This window comes from Onychostruthus taczanowskii, unplaced genomic scaffold, assembly GCF_017590055.1.
Source record: "Onychostruthus taczanowskii isolate IOZ18803 unplaced genomic scaffold, ASM1759005v1 scaffold1, whole genome shotgun sequence".
NCBI lineage: Eukaryota > Metazoa > Chordata > Aves > Passeriformes > Passeridae > Onychostruthus > Onychostruthus taczanowskii.
Window position 1 is genome coordinate 19,450,369 of NW_024496525.1, and position 20,627 is coordinate 19,470,995.

Sequence of the window (20,627 nt, forward strand, 5' to 3'; positions counted from 1 at the left end):
TTTTCTCTGTATCCTGCAGCCAGCCAGTTAAGCCTTCTCTCTTCCTAATGTTGAGCAAACCCAGCTCTCACAGCCTCTTCATTTCTTGGGAACCTCCACTGGATTCACAGATTGATGTGGTTATGGCAGCATCCTTCTGAGAAGCTCAAAACTGGACACCATTTGCAAGATGCAGTCTCCCAGATGCTGAGTAAGGGGGAACAATCACTTCGTCAAGAAGAAGTTAATGAGATTTAGATTCTCAGGATCTTTTTTTTTTCCATCAGAATTACTTAAATTTTAAATTTGCACACAGATGTGAAAAACCTCCCAATTCTGTACTCCAATTCCTTTTATACACCAGTGGATAGGGTAGTTATTTAATACATTTATCTTATCCTAACTTTCATCTGAAACATGATTCATGTCACTGCTACCACTAAATCACTTGTGGCAAGAAGAACTTGCAGTATCTGCTGCAGTCATCTTAAGTGTGCTCTCCAAAAGAAACTACACTAACCTGAATTCCAGCAAAAGCATCTTAGAAATCAGGACGAAGCCATTGTTCCCCTGCATCCTGAAGCAATCCCACAAGATGAACCTATAAGCACTTTGCGTTATTTAAGAAGAGCAAACAAAAATCACAAGACTACACAAACTGTTTTCTGTATATCCACATCAAAACTTCTAGGAAAGAAATATCTATGCTGGCCATTTTAATAGCTGTTAAAAGTCTTAAAGGAATGCAAATCCCAGAGTCTTCCCACTTTTTTCAACTAAACTATTCCTTGTCTTCCTGAGGAAGCAGTACAAGACCTTGTTTACAAAGGCATGTATGTTATCTGGAAGTTACTATAGGATGGCATTTGAAAACCTTCTAGAAACACCAGGGGAATTAAAATGTGTTTATATAATTCCAGCTCCTATCTAACTGACTTGGAGATACACAACAGAAATTAAGAGCTTGATATCTAAAACCTATATTCCAATTTTATTTTTTTAGGTTGAGACTACATCTTCTTTAACTTCTAAAAGCACAACAGAACCATTCTAATGGGAGAAGCTCAATTAAGAAGTAAAAAAAAAAATCATCACATTACTAAGAATTTGTTCACAATAATAGGTGGATTCAAATAAATTATCTTGGAAAATAAGGGCATCCTTTCCCATTAAAGATGTCCCAATCTCCCTATTCTAAGCAAGAAAACTCTTTTCAGATGCAGCATTGGAAAACCATTAGTCATTTGCAAAGCATTCCAATGGAGAAATACATTCCAGTTTAAAATTGCACTGCAGAAAGAAAAAGCAATTTTCCCCCATTTATTAGTCCCACAAGTGTCTTGCTAGCTCCTAAACATCATTTTTATATTGAACTTGACACTCTCCCCAAAACAGCAGAAGGGCATAAAAAGCAGAATCGTGCACAACTTGAAGAGATAACTTCACATCTCTTTTACTAAGATTTGCTCTCTTTCTCTATGTTCAACTCCTCACATCATGACAAATACCCTTTGAGATGTCAGGCTTTTATCTTCTTTTATCTTACATACTGCAGTATTACACCAGCATTCTAAATCAATTTAAAGTCCATCCATAAATTACTATACTTTCTAACCATTAACTCCCTTAACTGTATATAGTCAGGAAAAAAGTCACTTTTCCCCAACATTCCACAATTTTTAATTTCTATATGTTTCTTCAACCTCTTTTAATTAAGGTGTTCATAATGAGATTGAAATTCAGTGAATGCAACAATCTGTAAACAGATTAACTTCAAGCAGGAGCCAAGTAATTTGAACACAAGACAACTCAGGAATGCCAAGAGCTCTTATTTACCTCAGTATTTCAGCAGAATGTTTTTACAGTGCTCGAACCCTAGTTTCAAATGCTCACTTTCCCAGTCACTGATGATATTTCATTAATCTCCAAGGTAGCCAGAGTCTGTTACGGCACAGTTCTAGTAGGCAGCAAGTTTCTCCTCTCCTCTTACCAAAGAGGATTAGCAGTTCAGGAGACAGATACAACCTCTTTGAAAATTAAGCGACCGATTTCACCCTCTTCTGTGCATGCTGGAGTAACAGTAAAGAACCTACTCTATGTCAAATATCACCCTTAGTGGAGGGAGTATCATAAGGAAACATTTGAATTTAAGTTTTTTTTTCTTTTTTTTTTAGGATAAAAACCCCCAAAACAACATAAACAAACAAATCAAGAATTAAAAAAACCCCAAACTTACATAGATAACCTGAGCAGAAACGTCCTAGGCTGAAGAAGACTCCTTTTTTTCACATAGTTAAAAGTGGGTAAAGCTTTCCTGCACTATCAAGCCCTACTGGGGGACATGGTAATGCACTACCCTGTCTCTAAGCTCTTCCCTCAGAAGCTCCAGGGTTTTCCACATAAATTGTCAATGACTGCAACATTTCTTTAAACTGATGGTTTTCCTTTCCCCTCTCCTCTTCCCACCACTTCAGCTAGATCTCATTTTACCTTATTTCTCACACAAAACCCATGAAAAGCTGTCTTGAAAAAGTTCTTTTCCTTGTCCTTACTTTTCTGTTTGTTTTTTTTTCCTACTAAATAACAATCACATTCTTTTGTGCAAGCTGCCTCCTTTTTGGTATTGCTTACAGTTGCAGATTCTCAAGTGCTATACGTGGTAAGTGTGTAGTATATACATACACAGCAAATATATTCAACACAACGTGAGCATTCACATGTTTCCCTTCTTCTGTAGAAAAGCCCAAAAAACAAAATTGAAAAGGCAAAAGACCCATCAAGTAGCCAAATCTGTGATGTATCAGCAAACACATCTTTTGGCAGCTTACCACCACGGATGCTGAGAAAGCTGGACATAACTAGTTCCCCTAAACAACTGCTTCTTCCAGTCCAGTTCTTACATTCAGACCCTCACTTCGAAAGTTAGCATAAAGCTAGCCCACATAAAATTATGGAGAAAAAATGCAATACTCCTAATTATAAATCTGTTTGACCAGCAAGCAGCTGCCAGAAAGATCTCAAACTTTCCTATGCTCTTATAGCTCACACTGCAGCTACACTTTGGATTTTTGGTAAGATTTCTCATGACCACTTCTCCAGTGAACCCTGACCCACTTTAGAAATAGTTATCTCAAATGCCTCAGGTCTCCAAAACATATCTGAGCATAGTATCATGTGCAAGCTACTAAGTTAATAGAATGTCTCATAAACCAGAAAGGTTTTTAAAGCTTCCTCAGTTTGAAATCTAAGTTTTTTCCCATTCACACGCTGCATCACCCAAGTTTTCCAGACACACAGGTAAATAAAGCCCTGGAGGAAAATGCTTCCCTACCTCACTTTCTGTTCTTCTTCTGAAAAAGAAAATAACTGTATTCAGACATTCTTCTTTAGAAAGCACAGGGTGGGGAAAAACTTTTACAGAAGAACACTCTCCAGCATCACACTTTGTGTTACTACAAAGATTTACATGTAAGGTTTTATAGCCAGCAGTGCTTGGTGTTTGCAAGGCAAGACTACCAAAGGCATCACTCCCCAAACCAGTACAAGCTGACACTGCTGCCAAAAGGAGACACTGTACCTCCCTCCATTTGTTCACTTCCAGTTTTGTGCTGTATCTCCCAAGGGCCAGGGCAACACTGCGAGCATCCATCCAGTCAAAGAAATACAGTAAGTACCCTCAGGTACAGATAACTCAGGGAAAAAAAGTTTCGTTTTACCCTGCATCAGTTCTCAATCCAGTTCACACAATGAGTGCACAAGCCTACACTGAAACAGGAGGGACAGCAGAGGACTGAAAAACAGAAGCAGCAGGAGAGATGATGACAGAGGAAGACTTTTCTCAAGCAGCTCGAGGTGTTCAAGGAAACACAACCTACTGCTTTCTGCTGAGGCTGACTGCATGACAACCCTTAAGTTCTTTACACTATAACGCAAAACTTGAGAGTTATGCACAGAAACAAGTGCAGTCAGCAAGCACAAATACACACTGGCATCACAGGGTGTTAACACAGCCAGACGGGAAGCGCTGCATCAAGGGAAGTCCCTGCTCAAGGCTACTTGTACCCACGCCCCGCGTCCCAGCTGTAACAACGAGGCCGGGTGAAGGACTGCTAAAGCCTTTTCTCCCAAACCACACACCCACTGTGCTACAGCGAGGTTTAAGTCCAAAGCTGTGGCACCAGCAATACCCTGCAGTAAAGTTACAGCCGTGACTCGAGGGACGGGCATTTCCCACGCCGCCACCAGTGCGGTGAGCGAGCACCCCCCGGGCGCTGCCCTCCCTCCCTCCCCAGGCGAGGGCCGACGACACAAACCAAACCACTGGGTTCCGCCGACAGCCCTCACAGCCACACCTCGGTGCCTTCCGGGGCCCCGCCGCCGCGCCCCCCGCCCGCCGCCGCGCCCCCCGTCCATCGCCGGCGCGGGCGTCACGCGAGGGGACGGGCCCCGCCGGGATGCGCCGACGCGCGTGCGAGGCGGGCGGGCGGGGCCCAATGAGAGCCCGCGCGGCACCCGGGTGGGCGGGGAGCAAGGAGAAGGGAGGGGCTCCCCCAATGGCGAAGCGGAACGCCTGTGGGGAGGCGGAGACAGAGGGTGAGCATTGCCCAATCACTTGGCAGGGATGGGACGGGGCGCGAAGGGAAGTGGAATAGCTTGCCAATCACAGCGCGGGGCCGAGGGAGGGGCGCGAGAGAGAAGAAGCGTCCGTCCAATGGCGGACGGGAGGGGTGGGGCGGGGCTGAGGCGGCAGCCAATGGGCGGGCGCGGGGCTCTGGTGGTAGCGGGGCCGCTGGGACGGGCGTGGGGAGCTGCCCCGCCCGCCTCGTTCCGCTCCGGGAGGGACCGCAGCTCCGGTGAGCGCGTTCCCGCCCGCGGCGGGGAGGGGGCCGCAGCCAGCGCGGCGCGGGTTGGTGCTGCTGCCGCGGTCACCATCCCCGCTGGAGCGGGGAGAGGGCCGGGGTGGGGTAAGGCAGCGGGCAGCCCCTCGCTGGTTCGCGCTGAGGGAGCTGATGAACGAAGCGGTTCCTCCGAGACCTGGGGGGCTGTCCCAGCCTTGGGCTGTGTCCTAATGAAGTCATCCGACGGAGAGCCCCGGGTGAGAGCTCCAGAAAGCATTTAGGGGATCAGACGTAGTTACTGTAATGCCTTTGCCTCGGCTCGGGAGAGATGTATCTTGGCCAGAGTCCACCAGGACGCCGAAGGCCCTTGCAGGGCACGCTGCAGACCAGCCTTGGGCAGAGCTTAATTCCGACAGGATTTGTCCTTGGGCTGAAGCCTAGCGTGAGCCTGGCCGCCCTGCTGAGCTGTATCGCCCCGGCAGCTGGAGCTGCCCGGCTGTTCGCTCTGCCCACGGCTCTGTTTAAAAACCGTACTAGGTTTGTGTACAAACGTGGTTTCCAACAAGGTTTGCAAAGATGTACTTCGTTCAAAGACCAGGTAAACTAAATGCTAAACTAAATAAATAGATTTAGTTCGGGAGTGCGTGTTACCAACCTCAGGGCAGTTTGAGTGACCAAGCATCAGGCAGACAAGGCCAGAAGGAAACCAAAAAATTGTCTGTATTTGTGCACTATTAAACACCTGTATGCGTCCTGGTGAGGGAGGAGGGAGCGGTTGCCGAGCTGTAGAGTGTTAATTGGCAGAAAGTCAACAGCATGACACATTTCATCACACTGAAAAGATGGAAGAGTGACCTTTGATTTCTCCAGTGTAATTTAGAGGGAAGGGCTGTGGTTTTTATTTGCACTTAGCAACAGGGGAAAAACAAAATGAAGAGTTATCAGGTTTGAGCATATGAATTCAAGAGAATGGTCTCATCCTTTTCTCTTGGATTTGCTACTATTGATAGTTATTTTAATGTATTATAGTCACATCTTGAAGCCTTTGTCATGGATCTTATTGCAAATTTGGTATGAATGTGCAGTACCTAACAAGTGAATTAACTTGTGTGAAAGACAGTAATTTTTCTTCCCTCAGGAAGACAGGAAAGCTTCATAGCCTGGTTTCAGCCTATGTGTAGGCAGCAGTGTGTGTCCAGTCTGCTTCATGTCTCCATGTCCCCTTTGGACAAGAAGGTTTTTGTAATGAGGGTACAAACTCAGCCTCAGCAGTAACAAGTGCAGGGTGGGTGTTTGACCTTGTTCCTCGTGTTGCTGTCTGTGGCCACTCCCATATCTGGACTGCCACTGAAGCAGGTATGCACTTGTCTCAGCAATAAGCTTCTTCACCTGGTTTTGATGTGCAGTGAGAGAGAGCCACCAGCTAAGATGGGCTGGGCAATGTCCCATCTCTTGTCCTGCAGGCTGGGACCACGGGGGAGACTGGTGTTACTAGGAAGGACCTTGGGATCACAGCAGCAAACACCCCTGTGTAGCACTTGGGTACTTGTGCAAGTGGACTGGCTTTGGTGTAGGTGCAGTGAGGAGCACTGGTGGGGAAGAGGCACAGGTGATTTATTTCTAGATGAGCAGGGGAGGGCTTTTGCAAAAAAGAGAAGTGTATGAGGAGACCACATACTGTAGACTTCCTGAAGTATTTTTCCCCTGTTGCCATAGTTGGCTCTAAGCATTTTCCTCCTGTTTCTTCTCCCTTTGAACAGAACAGATTGAATTGTACTGACTAGTTTTTGCCAGCGGGAGCAGATGGTCCATCAGTCTATACTCACAAGGCATATGTAGGGCTGCACCCTCCACTCCCTGCCTGCCCACCTGCACAGGGATGAGTTTCACCTGCTAATGCTTTACTTCTAGAGAGCATAAGCTGCTTCACCTGCCAGGCACAGAATCTCACTGCTGTGTTCTCTATTAAAGCACGAACCCTTTTCACATGTAGGTACCTAGAGACTGGTCACTTCATCTGTCCTTGAACCCAACTAACATGAACCCTTAGAATGTGATTGTTTCAGTTTTGGTTTGGAAACATAAATAGCATTAAAGGACCTACTGTTTAGCTCATGCAGGACTGTACAGTCTTACACAGCAGCTGCAGTGCTCCCTTGCACAGGGGAACCTCACCCTGCCCTGAGCATGGGGCCAGCATAGCCTGGTGTTTTAGGGGCATCTGGTTCCCTTCAGCACAGTGCAGGGGACACAGGAGGCCATGCTCACACTAGGGCTGCATGACAGAAGAGTCCAGGATATCCATGGAGACAAGTCACAGCATAGGGATGCCATCCCAGGGCACAGCTACTGCCACAGGCAGCACCAAACAAAACCCACAGAGCTCCTGGAATCACACCTGCAGATAACTCTGTTATGGCTCTGTGGAGTGCACAGGACACCTGTGTACACAGGTGGCTGCAGCTTGTGCCTCTGGACTAGGCAGTTGCAAAACAGGGAAACCAAAAGTAATCTGAAGAGCAAATTCCAGTCTTAAGTTACATTTTAAGTCTCAAGGATACTATTCCAGTGAACTGGCAGAGCAAACTGCCTTACTCTGCCAACTGAACAATACCAATATCACCCAACATGGGTGTCAAAAAAAGGCAGACATCCTGACCATAGGACTGTTTTTTGCTGGGGATGGGGGACACATGAGTCATCACTTGGCTCATAGAAGCCTCCTCATTATTTGAGGTCAAATTCCTGACATGTTCATGTTTGAGTTTGAGATGGAGGTGTTAGGAATGAATGCAGCAGGGAGCCCTGAACACCAGACATGGATGAGAGAGGTGAGCTGTGAACTTTGGAGACAGCAGAAGGGCAAGTTCTGGAAGGAACAATTGGGCAGCAGACTTGAACTGAAGTTTGTGAGCTCTGAGAGAGAGCCCACTCAGAGCGAGATTGCTGGTCACAGCCCACTGCAGTCCTGGAGAGCTCAAAGGGTCTCACTTAGGACTGCACTTTGTAGGGTGACAAAAGAGTTGACTTTAGCCATAGTAATTTTCTATCCTGCCTGCAATTCCAGTTGTTTTTGCCATCAAGCTTTCAAAGAAAAGATAAACTTGGGCTGTTATTCAGGTAAGAAAAGTTTCCAAGGCTGTTTGTTGAAAAGCAGGAGCTGCTTAGACAGCATGCGTTCCTGGAAGCAGACAGTGTTTCTGATAAGCTCAAGAGAAGCTGAGTCCAGGTGCTGTTCATCAAGGCTGAGGCCTGACAAACATTTCTTACACTGTCGTGCATCCAGAGGCCGGGAGGAAGGGATTATGCGCCACCAGACCTTTCTTCAGGCCATTCCAAAGAGGTGTTTTTCTCTAGGCTTTAGTCAGGGCTGATTACCAAGATTGTCCTAGCTTTGTTTGGAGCCTCCTATGCTTTATCTGCTTTTACTCATGTTCCCTGTCCCCAAGACTTCTGTACAAAACAGTACTTACTTAGCAACTGTCATATCTGTTCCCATCCCATCCTCGTTGGTTCAATTTTCTGGATATTTGGCTCTCCTTTGGGCAGTGACTTGTGCAGTGTTTTGGAATAGAGATGGCTGTTGCTCTGCAATGGAATAAGACTGTATCTTATAGCCAACTTAAGACCAGCAGTAACATCCATCTATTTTCACTGCATTTCACCAAGCTGTGGAACGATGACTAGGGATAATATCAGAGGAAACTGAGAGGTTATATTCACAGCCTAATAGAGGTTATAACAGTAAGGAAAAATGACTAGGGATAATATCCCTAGTCATTGAGGTTATATTCACAGCCTAATAGAGGTTATAACAGTAAGGAAATTATAGAGTAAAACACAGTTGCTGCTCCCTGGATGGAATGTGGTTGGTGTGCTAAAAACCTATTCCACGATGATTCCCCACACCCACAGTCTGCAACCACAGCACCTGCTAAGGGGGATGAAGCAGAGGGTGGAGTGGAGACACCTCATTTGGGCTCTGTTGAAATCCTTTGCAGGGAGGGGAACTAGACAGCACTTTGCAGCTGAGAAACTGCAGAAAACCTGTCAGCCAAGGGAGAAAGGAGATGTCCTGCTGCTGAGCCAACAGCTGTGGTGAAATCATGCTCCTTGGATGATCTTGGTCCATTATAGCCTAATTGTAACAAAACACACCTCCACCCCAAAGTACAACCGCCTCTCGTTGGGCATATGCTCTGTATTTTTGGCTGTATGTTTAAAAACAAAGTGACAATTTTACACCAATCAGTAACAAAGGTATTGTATTACTGCAGTCACCCAAGCTCCACCTAAATGTAGAGAAGTAGAATGAGGGAAGTTAGGGAAGACTCCATCATAGCTACCAGTTGATAGGCTGAAACTGTCTTCTCCCCTGTGAAGACACCTACTGGGTAAGAATCTAACTCTGCATGCTGAATATTTTATTGGGGATTAGAGCTTGTGTGTGCATTGCTTTGAATATGTTTTTGCAGTCAGATACTATCACCAGCACTCATCAAACTTTAACCTGTCACAGTTTGATATGAATAAAGCCTTATTCCATAGACTGTGAGAGTCCTTTGTGGGCACTGGAAGTTGCCAGCAGCGGATATTGCAGTCAAATAACAAGAAAGACCCACTGGGTGGTCTCCCTTGTGCTGCTGGTGTGTGTCCCTGACTAGGTCGGTGGAACCACCCTATGATCCAGCAGGACTGCTCAGTGAAGGGTGCTCATAACAGGACTCTGACAGATTGGTCAGGCACAAGGATCTTGGCTTCCCTGGGGTGTTAGCAGACAAACACTGAGGGTCGAGTAAATCTCTCTACACTAAGGGTTGAGGAAATCTCCCCTTTTGGCATGACACTAATTCATTACACCACCTGCTTTTTCTGGAGCCTGAATTTTTGATCTTTGTTTATGCCATCACCCCGTAACTCTGTGGATTTGTGTCTTTTTAGGTTGCTTACTGGCACTATTGGGCCAACAAAGGCTGTAGCTCCAGGAACCTTGTACTTGCCACAGAGAGAAGCTGATACAAGTTAACCTTGCCAGAAAAAAATCATTAGTTTGGTCCTATCATGCAATTCACCTTATATCGATGTCAGATACACAGTTTAGTATACCAGCATTTGGGAATGGAGAGGCATGTTTGGGAATGAATGACTGAAATGTGATCAGTTATTTCATCATTCTTGGCTTAAATTGCCTTTTGTAAAAGGAAATCTGGCCTGACAGGGTCTGCTGTCAAGATAGAGGAGTACTGGCAGAATGGAGATGCAGTCAGTGCGTGTTTACTTGGGGCACCAGTTGGAAGCAAGGTAATCTCTGTAGCTTCTGATCTCATATTTTGTTCCTGTGGTGTGTAGTTAATCACCCGTGCTGCTTCAGCTTTCATGTCCCTCCTCCATGGACATTCTTTGTTACTCCTGCCTGTTTCCTCTCAGGTTGGTGAGTGGAGGAGCAGTGTAGTAGAAATTTTAAGTATTCAGGTTCTTTTCTGATGGTGCATCTAAACAGGCCTCCATGCCTGGTGTTCAGGGCTCCCTGGTGCATTCATTCCTAACGCCTCCATCTCAAACTCAAACACAAACACATCGGGAATTTGACCTCACTTAATGGTGAGGCTTCTGTGAGCCAGGTGATGACTCACTTGTCTTCCCCTCTCTGCAGTACAACAGTCCCATGGTTGTAAACTATGGTGAGGATCTCTGCCTTCTTTGACATCCATGTTGGGTGATATTGAACTAGTGAGTTCATTTTGTTTGTGCCTTGCTTTCTCAGTCCATAAAATGAGAGTAGTGAGACCATTTCTGTCCCCACCCCCTCTCCCCATCCAGGATGAAGTGAAAGGCTGCATCTGTGCGGTATAAACAAAGCCCTAATTTACATGTAAATGCATGTGATATCGCTGTAGCAGCAGAGTTGTAGCAGTGAAGCCCTCCTTGTGTGCAGGCAGCTTATGTCAGCAGAATGAGGCTCTTTTTTGAGCAGAACTTTACTGAGCACCATCAGCTATATCAGCAAAAACACTGAATACCAATATAACTACATCCTCATTAGGACCTCGAGGCCCATAGTATTTTAATTTTTAACTACTTTCTAGGTGCTTAAATACTTTTGAGGATCTGCACCTACCTCTTGGGTCTATGGAAGTTACCCTCTTTCCATCAGAACCTTGGCAAACAGGTTCAGAGCAGATGTAGTCTCCCTTTATCAGCGGCTGCAGCGTGCTCTGAGAAACTAAGAGCCCAGAGCCCAGCAGAGCATGATCAAACTGCTGTGACTGACTTCAAGGGCAACGTTGCTGCTGCTGCTTCTGACAGTGCTGTTGTTAGTACTGCAGGAGACTTGACAGGTTCTTCTTTATTCACCTCTTCCTGGGAGAAGAACAGAACTAAGAGTGGTGTTCCCTTCAAAATGTCTTTGTTGATAGTTTTCATTTCATCCCGCACTGATGCTATTACAAAGGTGGCACATGAGAAGACAGCATACTGTAGAGAAGAGAGACAGTGAGGATAAGGTTCTAGTACCTGAGCTGTGACCAAACCTTAGCTTGGAGAAGAAGGAAGGAGCAATTTGCCACCTTTCCAGTACCAAGCACAGCTTTTCAGGATTTTATTTCCTACCTCTCTTTAGAAAAAAATAAGTGAAGGAAGAAGATGGACAAGAAGATATCAAAAGACATGGCTAAAGGAGCTTTTTTTTTTTTTAGTGCTCAAAATTCTACTTGCAGAGAGAGTCAGTTCAACTCATCCAACAGAAAATTATCCCATGGAAAATTTTCTTCAGGTTTGTGAACTCAACTGACTTGGTAGCGGGTGGAAGGTGGCCATAGATTAGACACAAGGGGAAACTACCTCATCTGTGCAGCAAACTACTTTTGAATTACAAAATCTAATGTTAGGGGTGATGGGAGCACAAAAAGAACCTGAAGTTCAGTTCAGAGAAAAAGGTCAGTACAGGAAAACAGAAGGCTGCTGTCCTTCCTTTTGGCAAGCATATTATTATAGATAGGAGAGAGACTTTGCCATACAGTGAAATGGAGCAAGGGAGAAATTTAACTACCATAACTAGGTATGGGTAGTTCCCTTCAAAATCAAAGGAAGTAAAAGGCATACTTAACCTGAGGAGCTGAAAAAATGTTAGAGGCTGTGCACTACTACCAAGAGGGAAAATCTACCCCAGGAGCAGGGATTGATACTTGGCCTTCGATCAGAGAGACAGTGTGATGCTGCAGGCAGGACTGAGCACTCACACTGCTCACAGTGTGTTGCTCAGCAGCAGCCAGCCAGAGCTACAAAGCTCGCTCTGTGCTTGAGCCTCGACTGCAGGGGAGACATGTCTGTGTCCAACAAGTGTGAGAGGAAACGATGGGAAATATTTAATAAGTATAAATTCATAGGGAATTCATAAATATTCATAGGAAAATCGCATCTCCAGTGACGATGCTGGCCTGCGCGGTTGCTGTATCGGGCATGGCCATAAGAGGGAAGTGTGTGCTCAGGCATTAGGTGCTTCCTGTGGGCTGCAGCAGCCCCAGCTCTGTTGGCTGTGAGCTTTGCAAGCACCATGGATCTGCCTGGGTCACACCTCCTCTGCAGGGCTAAAAACAGGGCCAGTGCCTTCAGAGGCATGGGAGCTCAGCCACAGCCAAGTGCGCAGGTAGCGATGATGGGGATGGGGTGAGAGGAGAGCAAGGGTGGGAAGGTGAATTGTCACTTCCTGGAGATAGGGGAGGATGAGATGTGCAACCCTAAGCAGTCCTGAGAGAACTGGAGATGTCTTGTCCAGAGATGATGGGCAGTCAGGTGGGGAAATCTCATTTCAGTTTTCTTCTCACACATATACAGATGTCTGGTTGTGTTAGCTGGATCATACTCAGATTAGGGCATTCAGGCTTGAGGATGGCGACATTGAGGTGCTTTTAGGAAGGGTAGGGGACCTCAGGAGAAAGAGAGCTGAAGTCAGAAAGCTTGAAAGATTTACAAAGAGGAATAAAGGTCCAAAAGGATACAGGCAGGCAACCCTGCTCTCTGAGGGAGACATTTTGCCTGAAGCACTTCTCATAGCATTTTGTTGGCCACATGAATAGAGCACACAAGCCATGTAGCAGTAACAAATGGGTCTTGGTTGTTAGCAGCCCTGTCAGACTCAGGAGACTGCTACCCTCAGTCATGGGCATTGCTGACTGCCTGCCTTTGCTACATGCTTGTGAAAACTCACCACTGCATAAGGCAGAAAAGGACACTTACACCATGTGATTTGGGAACTGGAGGCTTTGCCAAGCCTGTGCCTGCTGACTCCCACAAACCCTGTTAGCTGGAGCTGCCATGTGTGTATGGCTGAGGAGTTTCTGCTTGCCTCCTGGAGATCCTGCAGAGATCCACAGCGTGCTTTGAGGAGAAACAGTACTAAGACTGATTTCCTGTAGTTGCCAAGAAATGTGAGCAGCTGGGTCCAGTCAGGAGCACCAAATGACCGGATCACCAGCTTCCCTTGTTCATACCACAGCATGAAAACAAAATGCATCCAAGAATTAACTGTACAAGAGCCATGTGGTGGCAAGGTTGGGGGAGACAGGGTGTGTGCATCTTTTGGTGCCTGGCTGAGCATGTGCTGACCTTGTGCTCCCAGAGCATCTTATGTCTGTGCAGTAGAGAGACCTATAGTTGTAGGAGCAGGGACAGGGTGGTTATCTAGAGGCATAGGTGATATGAGGGGGTGAGAGCTGAAGCAATGTGAATTGCTGAGCACATACATGTTGTGTAATATCCATGGGCAGTGGTGCCCAGCAGGGATGTGTTGTGTAGCTGTGGGCTGTGGGCAGGGGGTTGCTGTGCTGGGAATGGCTACAAGTAACCACACGGGGTCACTTGGCAGTTAAATGAGGTGAAGAGTTGCCATGGTGACTGCACTCCCCGCCCTGACAGATGCCAGGCTTCCCAGCAATAATATTTGTGCGCTGCTCTAAAGCCCCCAAACTCTCTCTCCCTCTTTTCAGAGAGGGTGAGGACCACGCTACCCTGTCTCCAGACTGGGAGAATGGTAAACACCAGGATATGGAGTGGTTTCTGCACCTTTCAGTAGAAGAGGCCACTGTCTGGGTACCTCCTGCACTGGTCACTACTGCAGAGCACAGACAGAAGGGCTGTGGTTCGAATTACTGTGACACAGTGTGGTTCTTGCACTGTGTGCCCACTTAGTGTCCTCAGGAGCAGCGAGGTCTGAGCCAGCTGCCAGCCCTTAGGCACAAACTGCATGTGTGCAGAGAGCTGCGTGTTGGGGGCATCACACCTGTGCTGCAAGAGGTGCTCCAGGGAGAATCACGGTGAACAACTCCAATCCTGGTGCCACCAGGAGCTTGGAGCTCACCAGCAACAGGTAGCACAAGACTCCAAGGACAGACAAAAGACAAATGTGCACCAGAACATAAGGCCTTTTTGCACCTAGTGTATTCACACTTGTTTTTAGTGCCCAGATGAAACATGTTCTCTGTTCTTACTTATTTGGATCAAATCATGTCCTATGCTCTCTTCCTGGCAAAGAAAGTACAGCTGCATCTTTCAGGTACCACAGGTGCTAAGGTGTGTTCCTCAAAGACTTCTATATTTTAACTTCAGAGAGCTTACTCCTTTCATCTTCAGAAGCCTCATTTCTTTCTCAGTTCTTTAGTTCTAAGTGGTCTGTGAGGCTATTATAAATCATATTTCTTCTATGTTCTCAGTTAGAGGTTTGGGGAGATGGTTACTTTGTAGTACTTTTGGTTACTGTGAGGAAAACTTGAAGGAGGAAATGCTTTGTGGACCTAAAATGTTTGGAGATGCTTGGTTTGGGGAGCAACACTGATGCATCCTGCACAGCCCCATGTGAAAAAGCTGGAAAGGAGAAACCAAGGGGATGGTCATGCTGGTCCTGTAGGCTGAAGTACCACAGGAAACCAGGGAAGTGCTGTAGACCAGCAAGTAAGTCGTGTCACTTCTGCTGCACTGGTATTTTGCAGAGATGCAAAACACAGCTCAAGGCAAAGGTCCAGAGCTTCTCCTCACTGATGTGCCCATTGCAGCATCTTCCTTGAGTACTCATCTTTTCCCTGTAAAGCTTTTTGTTTAAATCACGGAAAAGCATTCTAGACACTGACAAACAGGTATTGTCATCTTGCAGAGGGTTGGCAAAAGAACAAATAGCTGCACTTCAGTGGAGGTTCAGCAATCTTTCCACACAGCACAGACTTGCTAATTTGCATGGTCATGAGGTCTCACTGGAAAGATATTTTTAAATGAAAAAGCAAGGAAATGATGCAAAATAGATTTGAGCATATTCCAGAAGATAGCTAATTTTTTCATAGTGAAACCCAATAATAGATCAGTCTGTGGGCTATGAACCTCTCATCACAAAAATATATCACAGGAGGCTTCTGCTATCTATTCTGGGCTGAGCACTGACCTTGGCTATTAGATCTTAATTACGCATGTATGTGACAAATGCTTCTTTCTCTTACACTTTTCTGCTGCAGAAAATAATATTCATGGAATCAAAGCACAAAGTACTTGCACAGTCACTCTCCAGATGGGACCCATGGTTTCTCAGTAGGTTTCATGCACGTGAAAAAAAAAAAAGATTTCTAGTGTGAAATTCAGGGAAAGGAAGTATTAAACATCTGTGGAGCCAAAGATTGCAGCCTTCAGCACTGAGGCTCTCTGCTTTTCCAGAATGGTGTGCAGTGATGCTTGCAGCTGCAGGTGGGGTTGAGGAGGCCACAGGGACAGAAAGAGCATTCTATATCTTCACTTCTTTATGCTTGCTCACCTGGCATCCTTATTTCCTTTAATTTCTTTGTTATAACTTTGATCTAGGAGAAGGGAAGAAGTGCTAGTGAATTTCAGAGTGGTAGTAATAAGACTATGCAAGACTTGCTTGGGTGCTTAAGACTCCTATGCAAGCCAGGACCTGTCTGCAGACTTGTTCCACTTTCAGCTCAGGTAAATGCTGAACCATCAAAACAGCATGCCAAATGCAGATCTCTCCTGGAGCATAATTACACTGTTGGGCCAGGAAGGGCTTGGAGGCAATCATATCCCTACACTCATATTTGACAGTCTGGAGACTAGAGACCTGTGAGCCTCACCTTTATGCCTAGGAAGATCATGGAGCAGATCCTCCTAGCAGATATGCTAAGGTACACGCTGTGTCAAAAGCAAAAGGGATGCCAATTTTTCATCAGCCTTGTGATAAGGATTTGATGGAGCAATGTCATTGTGAAGAACAGAAGTTCTCCTACAAGGTGGAACAAAAGCCTTGCTTCAAAAGGGCCTGAGGTGTGTTTTCAGCTATGTGGACTGAAAAGAGGCCTATTTGTGTGCAGCATTCAGCAGGGTTTAGAATGGCTGCAAATTATTTGCAGTAGTGTGGCTAAAATCTTCCTGACCTGTCATAGGCACCTGACAATCAGCAATTCTCCCAAGTCAGGTTTCATCATAGCAATGAGAACAAGCTGACAAACTCAAACCAGTCATCACAAGACTGATGCAGTTCTCTGACAGCCTTTTCAGGTGCTGGTTATATCTGACAAAAGGTCAGGCCAACATCTGACTCTAATCTTAGAGGAACGTTGTCTGAAAAGGGGAAAAGGCCAGTGAAAATGAAAATGTACTGACTGGAGTGGCAGAAAGATGTATCTCAGCTTGGTCTCAGCCACTGGAACCAGATAAGATGATGCCAAATCAATTCTCTCTGTTCTAGAAAAGATGGGACATGCTACTCAACACCTGGTAGTGAGGTGTGTTAGATTTTGGTACTTGTCTCATATTCACTGTCTGGTTTTTTTTCCATTTCTCTGCCTGGCTAGGCTGTGGTGAGCAGTGACACTTTGTCCTTGGAAGAAACTATTTCCAAACTTTTTTTGTTACCATTACTGCTAAAAATGTCTTGATTCACTCGGGTTTACATTTTTCAACTCCATTTCATGATTCCTAGCTCTCATAATCTCAGAATTTGTCTAAGAAGTTATCCCATTATGAACCAGTGAGTCTTTCCAAAATTTAAATTCTGTCTGGAAACAAATCTAACTCCAAAGCTTTAGCATCAGCCAGCACCTCTGCCTGGACTGATTGTTTTCAGCAAGAACAGTGCTTTGAAAGATGAGTCTCCTTTCCAGGCTCTGTTCTCTTTTTTGGCTGCTCAATCATTTCCAAATCAATAGCTGTCTCTGATTGCCCCCTCCCCCCTCCTCTAGATCCTGCTCTTTGCTACCTCATTTTGGTTTTAATTTGCCACAGCAAAATTGCAGTAATTTTTCCCCCACCCTAATTAAGAAACCTATCAGTTAAAGAGAAAGAAAACAAAAATCTTCCTATCTAAGCCCTTAGCACAGAACAGAGGAGGAATGATTGGTGAGATGATCACCTCTGGAAAGCCAAGGCCTTTATTGATTCTTCTGGCCTTCCTCAGTAAATACAGAGTAAGTTTTTTAAATTCACCTACAAGGAAGCTAAAAGTTAAGGTAAAATACTGACTTCTCAACATCAGAAGAGAAAGAGACTGTATGTCTTCTAGGCTGACTCACTTTTTATTCTCTATACATAGTTCAACAAGTATATTTGGAGAGTGTTTCTTTGTGCCTCATAGGTTCATAAAATCATTTAGGTTGGAAAATACCTCTAAGATCATCAAGTCCAAGCATAAACCTAACACCTAAACCTTGGCTGTAGTGGACAGCTAAGTCCACCACTAAACCATGTCCCTAAGCACCATTTCTACACATAAGTGTGAATGCCACCTCACGTTACCTCTATTTCAGTTTCCCCACATTTTGTAATAAATTGGCCTTGCTTCTGAACTTCCAGGGTCTAATGGTCCTGACCTATGCTTTGGAAGAGCTTTGAGATCATGGAGTAGATGAGAGAAGCTGTATTGTGGGCAAGCGGCAGCAGCACTGAGCTCTTGAATGAAGGAAATAAGCACTGAGTGATGGTGAAGGGGGGCACAACCCCAGTGCTGAGATGCATGATTACATGGCCAAAAAGGGTCAGGCTTCACAGAGAAACTCGGGAGAGTCCACTACACATGGGGATTTTGTGGAAAAGGACATTCAACAGTGCCACAGGAAAAGGTCAGAGACTGAATAATCTCTACTGACTTGATAATAAAACAAGATGGGAAGTGTCTCCACAAGGTTGAAGCTTTCACTTCCTCGTCCAGAGGAATAAACACCTGTATTCTGAAAAGAGGGAAAGCTGCTACAGGCTTTTCTGGGCTTTATCCCCTCTCTCCTTCACCCCTGATCCAGTGGAAGTGGTACTTTGCAGGATGCCTATCTGAATACAAGCCCTAGCTTCAGATAAAAATCAGGTCTGACTCCCTGCTGTACTCCAAAGACTTATTTACCACCTTGGAGAGATAAGCAGCTGATTAACTTCAGTTTCTGTGCATTGTCAGCTTCTTCTAAGGGGGCCAGGGGATGATTTGATTGTAGAAACCAGATGGGGATTGTGCTTGCTGGACTAAAATTACTCTGATATTCCAGATTATTTCTCTCCTCTCTGGGACATCAAGAGCAGAATCCTTCAGAGCAGGACCTGCTACAGAAGTCCAGAGCAGCTTGCCTTAAGAGAATGAAAGTATCCTTGAGACTGGTTTCCGAAAGGAAGAAAACATATGTTCTTATGGGTTGTGAATGTGTTAAACTTTGTGTGTCCTCACATTCCTTTCCAGTAACTTTGAAACTGTTGATCTATTTTAATTAGATTTGATAAATTTCACAGCAAACAAAGTTCCTGCAAGTACAGGCAGCCAGTTAGAGGAGAGGGACCCTATAAATGTCCTGATTCAGGAAAATGGTGCACTGTGCATGTATTAAACTCTGGGGGCATCACATAGGAAAATATCAAATATAAGTACTCATCTGGTTGAAAAGTTTCATTGAGAACTCAAATTTTCAGGAACAAAAATCCATAGGGGATTATGATTCATTCATTCTGCACCGCACAAAACTACTACTTTTATTTTGTTATGATGTAGATGGGAGGAAAAAAATTTTAATTTAGGAAACGCTGTAAAAAAGTGTATCTAGTGCATCTAGCAGATTTAGGAACTAGGATTCAGGAGTCAATTTGTTGTTGGCTTCCTGACTGTAACAGAAACCAGCCCTAGCAGAGAGAGTGGTGCAGCATCTGAAATCAGACAATTCTGAACAGGGCTAAAGTGAATAATGGTGGGGGTCCGAGGCACATATCTATGGGGAAATGTTGTGGTTCCTGGGGTCCTTCCATGTGGCTCAGACTAGACTTGAGGCACATATCTATGGGGATATGTGGTTGTGGTTCCTGGGGTCCTTCCATGTGGCTCAGACTAGACTCAGGGGAGTTGGTCTAGTGTAGACTTCAATTATTTGTAGGAGAGCTTCAAAGAGAGTGGAAGCAAACTCCTGGTAGTAACAGATGGTAAGAAGAAGGCAGAGAGAATGGATAAAGGTTGAAATTTCTTCAAAAGGTGAGTATGACAGCACTGGGCACAAGTTACTGAAAGAAATGGTAGAGTCTTCATCACAGAAAGTTTCTAAGTGTCATGTAGAAAACAGCACTAATTCCTAGCGGGAGGTTGGATTAGACATCTCCAGAGATCTCTTCAAGCACCATTTCTGTGGTCCTTTACCTTCTGTCCAGATGAGAATACAAGCAAACAGCTTGTATGAGCAAAGCTGTTACTTAGAGTGGCAACTTTTATCTCACCTCAACTTTACCAGAAGACATATGAACATATTCTTAGTCATTGTTCAATTCCTTGTATAGAAAAATGGTTTATTAAGGTATTTGTGATTATTATTTGCTGAGTATAAATAATTAAAATTATTTTGTACTGTGCTAAACTTGTGTCAGACAGATCTTGTGCCTCCTTGTACCATATCTATAGCATTATGCTATAGACTGTTTCCAACCAGCTTTGGTCGTTAGGATTTATGGAGGCATCAGCAGACAGTGGATGACTGTCACTGGTTTTCTCTAAGTCTCTTCTTGCATAAAGATTATTAATTAAAAAAAAAAAAAAGGGGCTTTATATATAGGTCTTTTGAGGCCTCTATCAACTTATTTTTCTGGATCATTAATGTCTGCAGGCCATGTACTTCTGTTAACTTTTTGAGGTAACGTGTTCAGACTTAGGCAAGTTTTACAATTTAATCAGAATTAAAGTATGCTTAGAGCACACTGAATTATTGCTCAATTAATTTTGCACCCTAATTAAGTGGAAGACAATCTTATCCCTGACAAGTCTCTTTTCTGTGCTAAATCTATCCTGTTTCAGGTGTGATGCAGAGAATAACTTATATGAATAGAACCAGACAGATCTGAGCTGCTGTCTGCACAACATAAGATTCTGGGCAGCTTCACCCCAGCCGTGGCAGTGTGATGTTGCTGCTGTCTTGGCACTCCCTACCCAGCTTCCTTCCCCAGCCACTTGCTTGTCTCTACCTACTAGCTCAGCAGAGCACACAGCACAATAGAGGAGCTTAGATGCACCTTACTACAATCTGTAGAAATATCTGCTGTGAAACAGTAAAAAAAAAAAGTCAACAAGCTCTCAAAGAAAGGAAAAATACCTGAGAGATCAGAATCATTCCAGCAGCAGGGACAGCTTTAGGGACTACCTTGTCCATAAGTTACTGCCTGGCAGCACAGAGCATGCAGTAAATCTGTCTTGGGCACTAGCCAGCAGTCCAGTTGTAACACTGAACTGTTCTAGCACAGTTCTCTCAAGAGAACTGAACATTTTTAGTTTGTGCAGGCAGCTTCCTCTTCTGCTTCCAGTATTCATCCCATTGCACTTTCGAATTT